Below are 13663 nucleotides of genomic sequence, written 5' to 3' on the forward strand. Positions count from 1 at the left end.
GAGGGATGAGGGAGGGGTAACTGTCTGCCATTAGAGGGAGAGAGAGAGGGATGAGGGAGGGGTAACTGTCTGCCATTAGAGGGAGAGAGAGGGATGAGGGAGGGGTAACTGTCTGCCATTAGAGGGAGAGAGAGGGATGAGGGAGGGGTAACTGTCTGCCATTAGAGGGAGAGAGAGAGGGATGAGGGAGGGGTAACTGTCTGCCATTGGAGGGAGAGAGAGGGATGAGGGAGGGGTAACTGCCTGCCATTAGAGGGAGAGAGAGAAGGATGAGGGAGGGTAACTGTCTGCTCTCCCGAATAGTTTGCTTTGGCAATGTTAACATATGTTTCCCATGCAAATAAAGCCTCTTTAATTGAATTGAAATAAGAGTGAGAGAGAGAGAGAGAGAGAGAGAGAAAGAGAGAGAGAGATACAAGCAAAGAGAGTGAACAAAATCGATGTTTACAGTAACCTAAGAGAGAGTGTAGTAAATATTTCCCTGCTGTTTATTTGGAAGGTGGAGAGAGAGGTGAAAGGAGAGGTAGAGATGAAATAGGGTGGAAGAGAGAAATTACTTGTTCTCGGAGTTCAAACATACCTCCTTTCATCAGCAGGGTGTGTGTGTGTGTGTGTGTGTGTGTGTGTGTGTGTGTGTGTGTGTGTGTGTGTGTGTGTGTGTGTGTGTGTGAGGTGTGAGAACAATAGGAACTGTGCTCAGTGACTAAGACAGAGGGATTCAGAAATATAGACCCAAGAGTAGAGAGAGAGAGAGAGCGAGAGAGAGAGAGAGAGATGGAAGGAGAGACAGAGAGCAGTTTAATACTACCACACCACTGTATAATGATACCACATCACTTTATAACGACCTGTATAATAATACCACACCACTTTATAATGATACCACCCCACTGCATAACGACCTGTATAATGGTACCACCCCACTGCATAATGATACCACCCCACTGCATAACGACCTGTATAATGATACCATCCCACTGTATATTGATACCACACCACTTTATAATGATACCACCCCACTGCATAATGATACCACCCCACTGCATAACGACCTGTATAATGGTACCACACCACTGCATAATGATACCACCCCACTGCATAACGACCTGTATAATGATACCACCCCACTGCATAACCACCTGTATAATGATACCACACCACTATAATGACACCACACCACTGCATAACGACCTGTATAATGATACCACCCCACTGCATAACCACCTGTATAATGATACCACCCCACTGCATAATGATACCACCCCACTGCATAACCACCTGTATAATGATACCACACCACTATAATGACACCACACCACTGCATAACGAACTGTATATTGAAACCACCCTACTGCATAATGACCTGTATAATGATACCATCCCACTGCATAACGACCTGCATAATGATACCACCCCACTGCATAACGACCTGTATATTGATACCACACCACTGCATAATGATACCACCCCACTGCATAACGACCTGTATAATGGTACCACACCACTTTATAATGATACCACACCACTGTATATTGATACCACACCACTGCATATTGATACCACCCCACTGCATAACGACCTGTATAATGGTACCACACCACTTTATAATGATACCACACCACTGTATATTGATACCACACCACTGCATATTGATACCACCCCACTGCATAACGACCTGTATAATGGTACCACACCACTTTATAATGATACCACACCACTGTATATTGATACCACACCACTGCATATTGATACCACCCCACTGCATAACGACCTGTATAATGATACCACACCACTGCATAATGATACCACACCACTGTATATTGATACCACACCACTGTATATTTATACCACCCCACTGCATAACGACCTGTATAATGATACCACACCATTGTATATTGATACCACACCACTGCATATTGATACCACCCCACTGCATAACGACCTGTATAATGATACCACACCACTGTATATTTATACCACCCCACTGCATAACGACCTGTATAATGATACCACACCATTGTATATTGATACCACACCACTGCATATTGATACCACCCCACTGCATAACGACCTGTATAATGATACCACACCACTGCATAATGATACCACACCACTGTATATTGATACCACACCACTGTATATTTATACCACCCCACTGCATAACGACCTGTATAATGATACCACACCACTGTATATTTATACCACCCCACTGCATAACGACCTGTATAATGATACCACACCATTGTATATTGATACCACACCACTGCATATTGATACCACCCCACTGCATAACGACCTGTATAATGATACCACACCACTGTATAATGATACCACACCACTGTATATTGATACCACACCACTGTATATTGATACCACACCACTGTATATTTATACCACACCACTGTATATTGATACCACACCACTGTATATTGATACCACACCACTGTATATTTATACCACACCACTGTATATTTATACCACACCACTGTATATTGATACCACACCACTGTATATTTATACCACCCCACTGCATAACGACCTGTATAATGATACCACACCATTGTATATTGATACCACACCACTGTATAATGATACCACACCACTGTATATTGATACCACACGACTGTATATTGATACCACACCACTGTATATTTATACCACACCACTGTATATTTATACCACACCACTGTATATTGATACCACACCACTGTATATTGATACCACACCATTGTATATTGATACCACACCACTGTATATTTATACCACCCCACTGCATAATGATACCACACCATTGTATATTGATACCACACCATTGTATATTGATACCACACCACTGTATATTTATACCACACCACTGCATAACGACCTGTATAATGATACCACACCACTGCATAATGATACCACACCACTGTATATTGATACCACACCACTGTATATTGATACCACACCACTGTAGCCTGAACTGTTCTCTCTCCCTCCTTCTTGGAACTAATTCCAGAGAAATATTGGATGAAGGTAGTTGGGGCGTCTAAGAATTCTATATATTTATTTCCACCAATCCAGCACCCTGTGGTGATGATTAGGCTATCTGATTTGTTCATTTTCCAGTGGGGAAGTAAGCTCGATGACACAGCACGGCCTCAAGGCTTCATGGGGTGAAGACCCACACACAGAGAGAATACACGCGCGTGTACGCACGCGCACACACACACACACACGCACGCAGACAGACAGACAGACAGACAGACAGACAGACAGACAGACAGACAGACAGACAGACAGACAGACAGACAGACAGACAGACAGACAGACAGACAGACAGACAGACAGACAGACAGACACACACATACACACACACACACACACATACAACGCTTCAAGACTTTAAGGATGTATTCATTGAGCTGTTCACAACTTTGCAGATAGACATTTCTTTTACAGAACAGATCTGAGAGTCTAGCCTACTATGTCAGCTCTATTCACCTCATTGGATAATTCACCCATCGACTTCCTGGTGAAGTCCCGTCCAAAAAGAGCAATCAGCCAATCAAGGCTTAGTACCGAGAAGTATGAGCCTAGTAGCTTGCAGCTGGACAATAGCAACATGTTGGCACAGCTAGTAAAGCATTCAAACACACGCATACACTCAAACACACAGGGGTCGCACACACACACACACACACACACATACACACACACACACACACACACCTACCTGTCTGATCACCTGGTCTTGGTGGGTGCCAGTAGTCGATGCCAGGAACAAACTGATACAGCTGATAGAGGTGAATATCTAATGCCAGACGTGTCTGTTTGCGTATGTGTGTGTGTGTGTGTGTGTGTGTGTGTGTGTGTGTGTGTGTGTGTGTGTGTGTGTGTGTGTGTGTGTGTGTGTGTGTGTGTGTGTGTGTGTGTGTGTGTGTGTGTGTGTGTATATATATGTGTGTTAGGTACAGATGATTTGCTTAGTGTATCCTCTGAGATGTTAGCTAAAGACCTTGAATTATAGTATGTACAGAGACAACGTTAACATACATCTTAAACTCTCTCTCTCTCATAGAATACGTATATCCTCCCTTCCTCCTAGATTACATATATCCTCTCTTCCTCCTAGATTACATATATCCTCCCTTCCTCCTAGATTACATATATACTCCCTTCCTCCTAGATTACATATATACTCCCTTCCTCCTAGATTACATAAATCCTCCCTTCCTCCTAGATTACATAAATCCTCCCTTCCTCCTAGATTACATATATCCTCCCTTCCTCCTATATTACATATATCCTCCCTTCCTCCTAGATTACATATATCCTCCCTTCCTCCTAGATTACATATATCCTCCCTTCCTCCTAGATTACGTATATCTTCTCTTCCTCCTAGATTACATATATCCTCCCTTCCTCCTAGATTACATATATACTCCCTTCTTCGAAGATTACATATATCCTCCCTTCCTCCTAGATTACATATATCCTCCCTTCCTCCTAGATTACATAAATCCTCCCTTCCTCCTAGATTACATAAATCCTCCCCTCCTCAAAGATTATATAAATACTCCCTTCCTCAAAGATGACATAAATCCTCCCTTCCTCCTACATTACATAAATCCCCCCTTCCTCCTAGATTACATTTATCCTCCCTTCCTCCTAGATTACAAATCCTCCCTTCCTCCTAGACTACATAAATCCTCCCTTCCTCAAAGATTACATATATTCTCCCTTCCTCAAAGATTACATATATACTCCCTTCCTCCTAGATTACATATATAAACTCCCTTCCTCCTAGATTACATATATCCTCCCTTCCTCCTAGATTACATATATCCTCCCTTCCTCCTAGATTACATATATCCTCCCTTCCTCCTAGATTACATATATCCCCCCTTCTTCCTAGATTACATATATCCTCCCTTCCTCCTAGATTACAAATCCTCCCTTCCTCCTAGATTACATAAATCCTCCCTTCCTCCTAGATTGCATAAATCCTCCCTTCCTCAAAGATTACATATATCCTCCCTTCCTCAAAGATGACATAAATCCTCCCTTCCTCAAAGATTGCATATATCCTCCCTTCCTCCTAGATTACATAAATCCTCCCTTCCTCCTAGATTGCGTAAATCCTCCCTTCCTCAAAGATTACATAAATCCTCCCTTCCTCAAAGATTACATAAATCCTCCCTTCCTCCTAGATTACATATATACTCCCTTCCTCCTAGATTACATAAATCCTCCCTTCCTCCTAGATTGCATAAATCCTCCCTTCCTCAAAGATTACATATATCCTCCCTTCCTCAAAGATTACATAAATCCTCCCTTCCTCAAAGATTACATATATCCTCCCTTCCTCCTAGATTACATATATACTCCCTTCCTCCTAGATTACATAAATCCTCCCTTCCTCATAGATTACATAAAATGAAAAATGTCTTTTTTAGTTGGTAAAAAAAAATCCATGTTCATACAATTACAGCAAATTCTAAAGTGAAACTATGAAACCAGGTTGCCCAGACAATCTATACCCACCTCAGTTTGCATATTGCCCCCGCTGTCACGGCTGTCGTGAGGAGAAGCGGACCAAAGTGCAGCGTGTGTGTCGTTCCACATTTTATTTACACTGTGAAACTATGCAATACATAAATAAACTGAATGACAAACAACAAACCGTGACACAGAGGTGAAACATACACTACTCAAAAACAATCTCCCACAAACCCAGGTGGAAAAAAACCCTACTTAAGTATGATCTCCAATTAGAAACAACGAGGACCAGCTGTCTCTAATTGGAGATCATCCCAAACAAAACCCAACATAGAAATACAAAACTAGAACCTGACAACATAGAAATAGAAAACATAGAAGAAGAAAAACTGTCACGCCCTGACCTACTCTACCATAGAAAATAACCTCTTTCTATGGTCAGGACGTGACAGTACCCCCCCAAAGGTGCGGACCCGAACGCACCGACAACAAAAGAACCCCCCCCAAAAAAGGGAGGGTGCAAATGTCTATAGCGGCTCTGGTGCAGTAAACAGAACCTTCTCATCCCGCGGATCCTCCAACAGAGGAGGCGGCTCTGGTTCAGGGCGTAACCCCGGCTCCGCCCGCTGATTCCTCCGCTTTTGTGTCACCTGACTGTGGATCATCACCGGAGGTTCTGGACTGCCGACCGCCGCTGGAGACTCTGGACTGCCGACCGCCGCTGGAGACTCTGGACTGCCGACCGCCGCTGGAGACTCTGGACTGCCGACCGCCGCTGGAGCCTCTGGACTGCCGACCGCCGCTGGAGACTCTGGACTGCCGACCGCCGCTGGAGCCTCTGGACTGCGGACCGTTGCTGAAGACTCTGGACTGAGGACCGTCGCTGAAGACTCTGGACTGCGGACCGTTGCTGAAGACTCTGGACTGCGGACTGTCGCTGGAGGGTCCGGACTGCGGACCGTCTCAGGAGGTTCTGGACTGTAGGCCGTCTCAGGAGGTTCCGGACTGTAGGCCGTCTCAGGAGGTTCCGGACTGTAGGCCGTCTCAGGAGGTTCCGGTCTGTAGGCCGTCTCAGGAGGTTCCGGACTGTAAAACGTCGCCAGAAGCTCTGGACTGGGAACTGTCGCCGGAAGCTCTTGACTGGGAACTGTCACCGGAAGCTCTTGACTGGGAACTGTCGCCGGAAGCTCTGGACTGGGAACTGTCGCCGGAAGCTCTGGACTGGGAATTGTCGCCGGAAGCTCTGGACTGGGAACTGTCGCCGGAAGCTCTGGACTGGGAATGCGCACTGGAGGCCTGATGCGTGGGGCTGGCACAGGTGGCGCCAGACTAGTAACATGCACCTCAGGGCGAGTGCAGGGAGCAGGAACAGGACACCCCGGACTGGGCAGGTGCACTGGAGGCCTGATGCGTGGGGCTGGCACAGGTGGCGCCAGACTTGTAACATGCACCTCAGGGCGAGTGCGAGGAGCAGGCACAGGGCGTACCAGGCTGAATAGACTCACTGGAGGCCAGGTATGTGGGGCAGGCACAGGATATACTGGGCTGTGGAGGCACCCTGGAGGTCTCGAGCGCAGAGCTGGCACAACCCGTCCTGGCTGGATGCTCAACCTAGCTCGACAAATGCGGGGCACGGGCACAGATCGCACCGGCCTGTGAATGCGCACTGGCGACACAGTGCGCATCACCGCATAACATGGTGCTTGCTTCGTCACTCGCTCCCCACGGTAAGCACGGGGAGTTGGCTCAGGTCTCCAACCTGACTCTGCCAATCTCCCCGTGTGCCCCCCCAAAAAAGCTTTTTGGGGCTGCCTCTCGTACTTGCCTCGTGGCTGGTGTAGTGCCTCGTAATATCGCCGCTCCACTTTAGCTGCCTCAATTTCTTCTTTCGGATGGCAATACTCCCCAGCCTGACTCCAGGGTCCTTTCCCGTCCAGAATTTCCTCCGAAGTCCATTCCTGTTTCTCCTGGGCACGCTGCTTGGTCTTTTGGTGGTGGGAGATTCTGTCACAGCTGTCGTGAGGAGAAGCGGACCAAAGTGCAGCGTGTGTGTCATTCCACATTTTATTTACACTGTGAAACTATGCAATACATAAACATAAACTAAAGAACAAAACATCAAACCGTGACGCAGAGGTGAAACATTCACTACTCAAAAACAATCTCCCACAAACCCAGGTGGAAAAAACGCCTACTTAAGTATGATCTCAAGTTAGAGACAACGAGGGAAAAAAACCAACATAGAAATACAAAACTAGAACCTGACAACATAGAAATAGAAAACATAGAGAAAAAAACTGTCACGCCCTGACGTACTCTACCATAGAAAATAACCTCTTTCTATGGTCAGGACGTGACATCAACAGATCCACAGATGATGCAATCTCTATTGTACTTCACTTCACCCTTTCCCACCTTGACAAAAGGAAAAACCTACATAAGAATTGTTTTAATTGACTGTTCATTAAAATGTATGTAGTTCTGTCCTTGAGCTGTTCTTGTCTAATGCTGTTCTGTATTATGTCATTCTGTATTATGTTTCATGTTTTGTGTGTAGACCCCAGGAAGAGTAGCTGCTGCTTTTACAACAGCTAATGGGGATTCTAATAAAATACCAATACCAATTGACTACAGCTCAGCAGAATCAGAATCCTCCCGGACACCCTAGACCCACTCCAATTCGCATACCGCCAGAACCACAGATGACGCAGATGACACAATCTCTATTGCATTCCACACTGCTCTTTCCCACCTGGACAAAAGGAACACCTATGTGAGAATGCTGTTCATCGACTACAGCTCAGCGTTCAACACCATAGTGCCCTCAAAGCTCATCACTAAGCTAAGGACCCTGGGACTAAACACCTCCCTCTGCAACTGGATCCTGGACTTCCTGACGTGCTGCCCCCAGGTGGTGAGGGAAGGTAACAACATGTCTGCCATGCTGATCCTCAACACGTGGACCCCTCAGGGGTGTGTGCTTAGTCCCCTCCTTTACTCCCTGTTCACCCACGACTGCGTGGCCAAACGACTCTAACGACTCATTAAGCTTGCTGATGACACAACAGTGGTAGGCCTGTTCACTGACAACGATGAGACAGCCTGTAGAGAGGAGGTCAGAGACCTGGCAGTGTGGTGCCAGGAAAACAACCTCTCACTCAACGTCAAAAAATGGAAATGGAAATGGAGGGCCAAGCACGCCCACATCCCACATCGATGGGGCTGTAGTGGAGCAGGTCGAGAGCTTCAAGTTCCTCAGTGTCCACATCACTAAGGATCTATCCTGGCCCACACACACCAACACAGTCGTGAAGAGAGCACGACAACGCCTCTTCCCCCTCAGGAGGCTGAATTGATTTGGCATGGGCCCTCAGATCTACAGTTCTACAGCTGCACCATCAAGAGCCTCTTGGCTGCATTACTGTTTGGCAACTGCTAGGCATCCGACTTCAAGGCGCTACAGAGGGTAGTAAGGACGGCCCAGTACATCACTGGGGCCGAACTCCCTGCCATCCACGACCTCTATACCAGGCTTCTATACTATGTTACCAGGCCTCTATTAAATAGTTAACCAAATAGCTGATCTGCGTTGACCCTTTCTGCTTTAACTTTTGTGACTCATCACATACACTGCTGCTACTGTTTGCTACCTGTCACTTTATTCCTAGTTATATGAACATATCTACCTCAATTACCTGGTGCATTTACTTGTGCGCCGAGCACAGCTACATTTCCCTTGTATATAGCCAATTTATCGTTACTCGTTGTTCATCTATTATAAATTGCATTTGAGTGTTTTACTTTCCTATTATTTGCCTATTTTCTTTCTCTCTGCATTGTTGGCCCGTAAACATTTCACTGTTACTCCACACCTATTTCTTTAATGAAGCATGTGAAGAATTTCATTTGACATCCCCCTTCTCTCTCTATGCCTCTCTCTCCCCCTTCTCCTATGTATTTCTCTCTACTTCTCCCCTCCCTCTCTCACCTTCTCTCTCTCTTTCTCTCTCTCTCTCTCTCCCTCTCCTCCTCTCTCTCTCTCTCTGTGGTTGTCATGGTGACAGCTTGTTCCCTTCACCAGTAACCTGCTGTTCATCAATCCCTTAATTACCCATCTTTCCTTCTATCCCTTCATCTCTCTGTCTCTCTATTTTCCTTCTGTTCATTCCATCCCTCCATGTCTATACCATCTCTATTCCCACATTAGTACTGTACCTCTCAATGTAAATTTGTATTTGTAATTTTTTTTTACATTTTTCACTTAAAAAAATTAGAATAATTACAACAGGTCTACACCTGTTGTATTCAGCATTTCACTGTAAGATCTACACCTGTTGTATTCAGCATTTCACTGTAAGATCTACACCTGTTGTATTCAGCATTTCACTGTAAGATCTACACCTGTTGTATTCGGCGCACGTGACAAATAAACTTTGATTTGATTTGTGATTGCACATCTGTTTTTGATGTATTTATGTGTGTGTGTGTGTCCATGTGTGTGTGTGTCCGTGTGTGTGTGTGTGTGTGTGTGTGTGTGTGTGTGTGTCTGTCGGAAAGATATCAGTTTGTCTCTGTGAATGGTTCGTCCTCTGACAAATCAATTGTAAATTTCGGTGTTCCTCAAGGTTCCGTTCTAGGACCACTATTGTTTTCACTATATATTTTACCTCTTGGGGATGTCATTCGAAAACATAATGTTAAATTTCACTGCTATGCGGACGACACACAGCTGTACATTTCAATGAAACATGGTGAAGCCCCAAAATTGCCCTCGCTAGAAGCCTGTGTTTCAGACATAAGGAAGTGGATGGCTGCAAATTTTCTACTTTTAAACTCGGACAAAACAGAGATGCTTGTCCTAGGTCCCAAGAAACAAAGAGATCTTCTGTTGAATCTGACAATTAATCTGGATGGTTGTACAGTCGTCTCAAATAAAACTGTGAAGGACCTCGGCGTTACTCTGGACCCTGATCTCTCTTTGAAGAACATATCAAGACTGCTTCAAGGACAGCTTTTTTCCATCTACGTAACATTGCAAAAATCAGAAACTTTCTGTCCAAAAATGACGCAGAAAAATTAATCCATGCTTTTGTTACTTCTAGGCTCGACTACTGCAATGCTCTACTTTCCAGCTACCCGGATAAAGCACTAAACAAACTTCAGTTAGTGCTAAATACGGCTGCTAGAATCCTGACTAGAACCAAAAAATTTGATCATATTACTCCAGTGCTAGCCTCCCTACACTGGCTTCCTGTTAAGGCAAGGGCTGATTTCAAGGTTTTACTGCTAACCTACAAAGCATTACATGGGCTTGCTCCTACCTATCTTTCCGATTTGGTCCTGCCGTACATACCTACACGTACGCTACGGTCACAAGACGCAGGCCTCCTAATTGTCCCTAGAATTTCTAAGCAAACGGCTGGAGGTAGGGCTTTCTCCTATAGAGCTCCATTTTTATGGAATGGTCTGCCTACCCATGTGAGAGACGCAGACTCAGTCTCAACCTTTAAGTCTTTACTGAAGACTTATCTCTTCAGTCGGTTCTATGATTAAGTGTAGTCTGGCCCAGGAGTGTGAAGGTGAACGGAAAGGCTGGAGCAACGAACCGCCCTTGCTGTCTCTGCCTTGTCGGTTCCCCTCTTCCCACTGGGATTCTCTGCCTCTAACCCTTTTACAGGGGCTGAGTCACTGACTTACTGGTGTTCTTCCATGCCGTCCATGGGAGGGGTGCGTCACTTGAGTAGGTTGAGCCACTGACGTGGTCTTCCTGTCTGGGTTGGTGCCCCCCCCTTGGGCTGTGCCGTGGCGGAGATCTTTGTGGGCTATACTCGGCCTTGTCTTCGGACGGTAAGTTGGTGGTTGTAGACATCCCTCTAGTGGTGTGGGGGCTGTGCTTTGGCAAAGTGGGTGGGGTTATATCCTGCCTGTTTGGCCCTGTCCGGGGGTATCATCGGATGGGGCCACAGTGTCTTCTGATCCCTCCTGTCTCAGCCTCCAGTATTTATGCTGCAGTAGTTTATGTGTCGGGGGGCTAGGGTCAGTCTGTTACATCTGGAGTATTCTCTTGTCTTATCCGGTGTCCTGTGTGAATGTAAATATGCTCTCTCTAATTCTCTCTTTCTCTCTTTCTTTCTTTCTCTCGGAGGACCTGAGCCCTAGGACCATGCCTCAGGACTACCTGGCATGATGACTCCTTGCTGTCCCCAGTCCACCTGGCCATGCTGCTGCTCCAGTTTCAACTGTTCTGCCTGCGGCTAAGGAACCCTGACCTGTTCACCGGACGTGCTTGTTGCACCCTCGACAATTACTATGATTATTATTATTTGACCATGCTCGTCATTTACGAACATTTTAACATCTTGACCATGTTCTGTTATAATATCCACCCGGCACAGCCAGAAGAGGACTGGCCACCCCTCATAGCCTGGTTCCTCTCTAGGTTTCTTCCTAGGTTTTTGGCCTTTCTAGGGAGTTTTTCCTAGGGAGTTTTTCCCAGCCACCGTGCTTCTTTCACATGCATTGCTTGCTGTTTGGGGTTTTAGGCTGGGTTTCTGTACAGCACTTTGAGATTTCAGCTGATGTACCAAGGGCTATATAAATAATTTTGATTGGATTTGATTTGATTTGTAGCGTATATGTGTTGTTCTGTGGCTTGTGTACGGTAATGTACTTAAAGTGAATTGATGAACGCACTCACTCTCTGACTCTGTACTTAGTCACATTTCTGTGTCTGTGTGTTTTTGTGTGTGTGTGTGTGTGTGTGTGTGTGTGTGTGTGTGTGTGTGTGTGTGTGTGTGTGTGTGTGTGTGTGTGTGTGTGTCTGAATGTGTGTGTGTGGGGAATGCCATCCGGTTTGAGTGTTAATGCATTGGTGCAGATGATGTGCACATATTTCTGTACGTGTATGTGCATGAGTGTGCATGTTTGTGCGTGTGTGTGTGCGTGCGTGCGTGTGTGTGTGTGTGTGTGTGCATGTGTGCGTGTGTGTGCGTGTGTGTGTGCGTGTGGTGCGTGTGGTGTGTGTGTGCGTGCGTGCGTGCCAAAGGGTATGTATAACAGTCATACATTACCTTTTCTGTCAGTGTCACCGCAAACTCCAAATCAGCTATATCTTCCAGACAGGTGTGTGCAGCATAGATTCCAGCCCAGGTGTTTTCTCCTGGTGTGAGTATGTGTGTACTCTGTACAAAATGTGTCTCCCTTCCAACACACATCAAAGAGGGGGATTTGGGGTCTGAGTCACACACTCCACGATCCCATTATATCGTTTAGTTCCAGGGGAAAAAAATTATTTTCACTCAATCCCATTATTCAGAAACTCACTAAATAAGGAGCAGTTCTTTTCTGTTCGCCATATCCTGTTAAAGGGAATCTGAGAATTCTTGTGGGGATGTAATATCATGGAACGGAGGAGAGACAGATCATGATCGGGCAGTATGTCAATCTCTTTCTTCCCTCTCCTCTGTCTCTTTCCTCCTTTCCTTAAGTTGTTTCCTCCCTCTCCTCTGTTTCTCTCCTTTGGTCGTTTCCTCCCTCTCCTCTGTCTCTCTCCTTCTTTCGTTTCCTCCCTCTCCTCTGTTTCTCTCCTTCGGTCGTTTCCTCCCTTTCCTCTGTTTTTCTCCTTCGGTCGTTTCCTCCCTCCTCTGTCTCTCTCCTTCTTTCGTTTCCTCCCTCTCCTCTGTTTCTCTCCTTCGGTCGTTTCCTCCCTCTCCTCTGTCTCTCTCCTGAAGTCGTTTCCTCCCTCTCCTCTGTTTCTCTCCTTCGGTCGTTTCCTCCCTCTCCTCTGTCTCTCTCCTGAAGTCGTTTCCTCCCTCTCCTCTGTTTCTCTCCTTCGGTCGTTTCCTCCCTCTCCTCTGTCTCTCTCCTTAAGTCGTTTCCTCCCTTTCCTCTGTTTCTCTCCTTCGGTCGTTTCCTCCCTCTCCTCTGTCTCTCTCCTCCTTTCCTACAGTCGTTTCCTCCCTCCCTCTATAATGTTAGCAGCCCTCTTTTTTCTCTCTCTCCTCTTTTATCCCTCTCTTTAGGGAATCCTTCCTGGCGTTCCACATTCCAAAACCATTCCCAGTATCATAAACTTGTCTGGAATATTCCTTCTTCATATTATATATAATAATCCTAATTTTTTTTTGTTCCCCCCCGAAGATTCCTGGTTCCCTTGGTGGGTCGAATCACGAGCCGGATAGAA

At 45.9% G+C, this 13663-nt stretch overlaps 1 protein-coding gene across 1 annotated transcript in view; it reads right to left on the bottom strand.

Annotated features, from left to right (window-relative positions):
* LOC115186230 (leucine-rich repeat and fibronectin type-III domain-containing protein 2) overlaps positions 1 to 12985 on the bottom strand; it is a 58023-nt gene extending 45038 nt beyond the window's left edge. The window contains exon 1 of the mRNA XM_029745905.1: positions 12552 to 12985. The gene's annotated coding sequence lies outside the window, so the exon portion shown is untranslated. The remainder of the gene's footprint in view (positions 1 to 12551) is intronic.
* Between the last annotated feature and the right edge of the window lie 678 nt (positions 12986 to 13663).

The sequence above is a fragment of the Salmo trutta genome, unplaced genomic scaffold (assembly GCF_901001165.1).
Source record: "Salmo trutta unplaced genomic scaffold, fSalTru1.1, whole genome shotgun sequence".
In the NCBI taxonomy this organism is placed as follows: Eukaryota; Metazoa; Chordata; class Actinopteri; order Salmoniformes; family Salmonidae; genus Salmo; species Salmo trutta.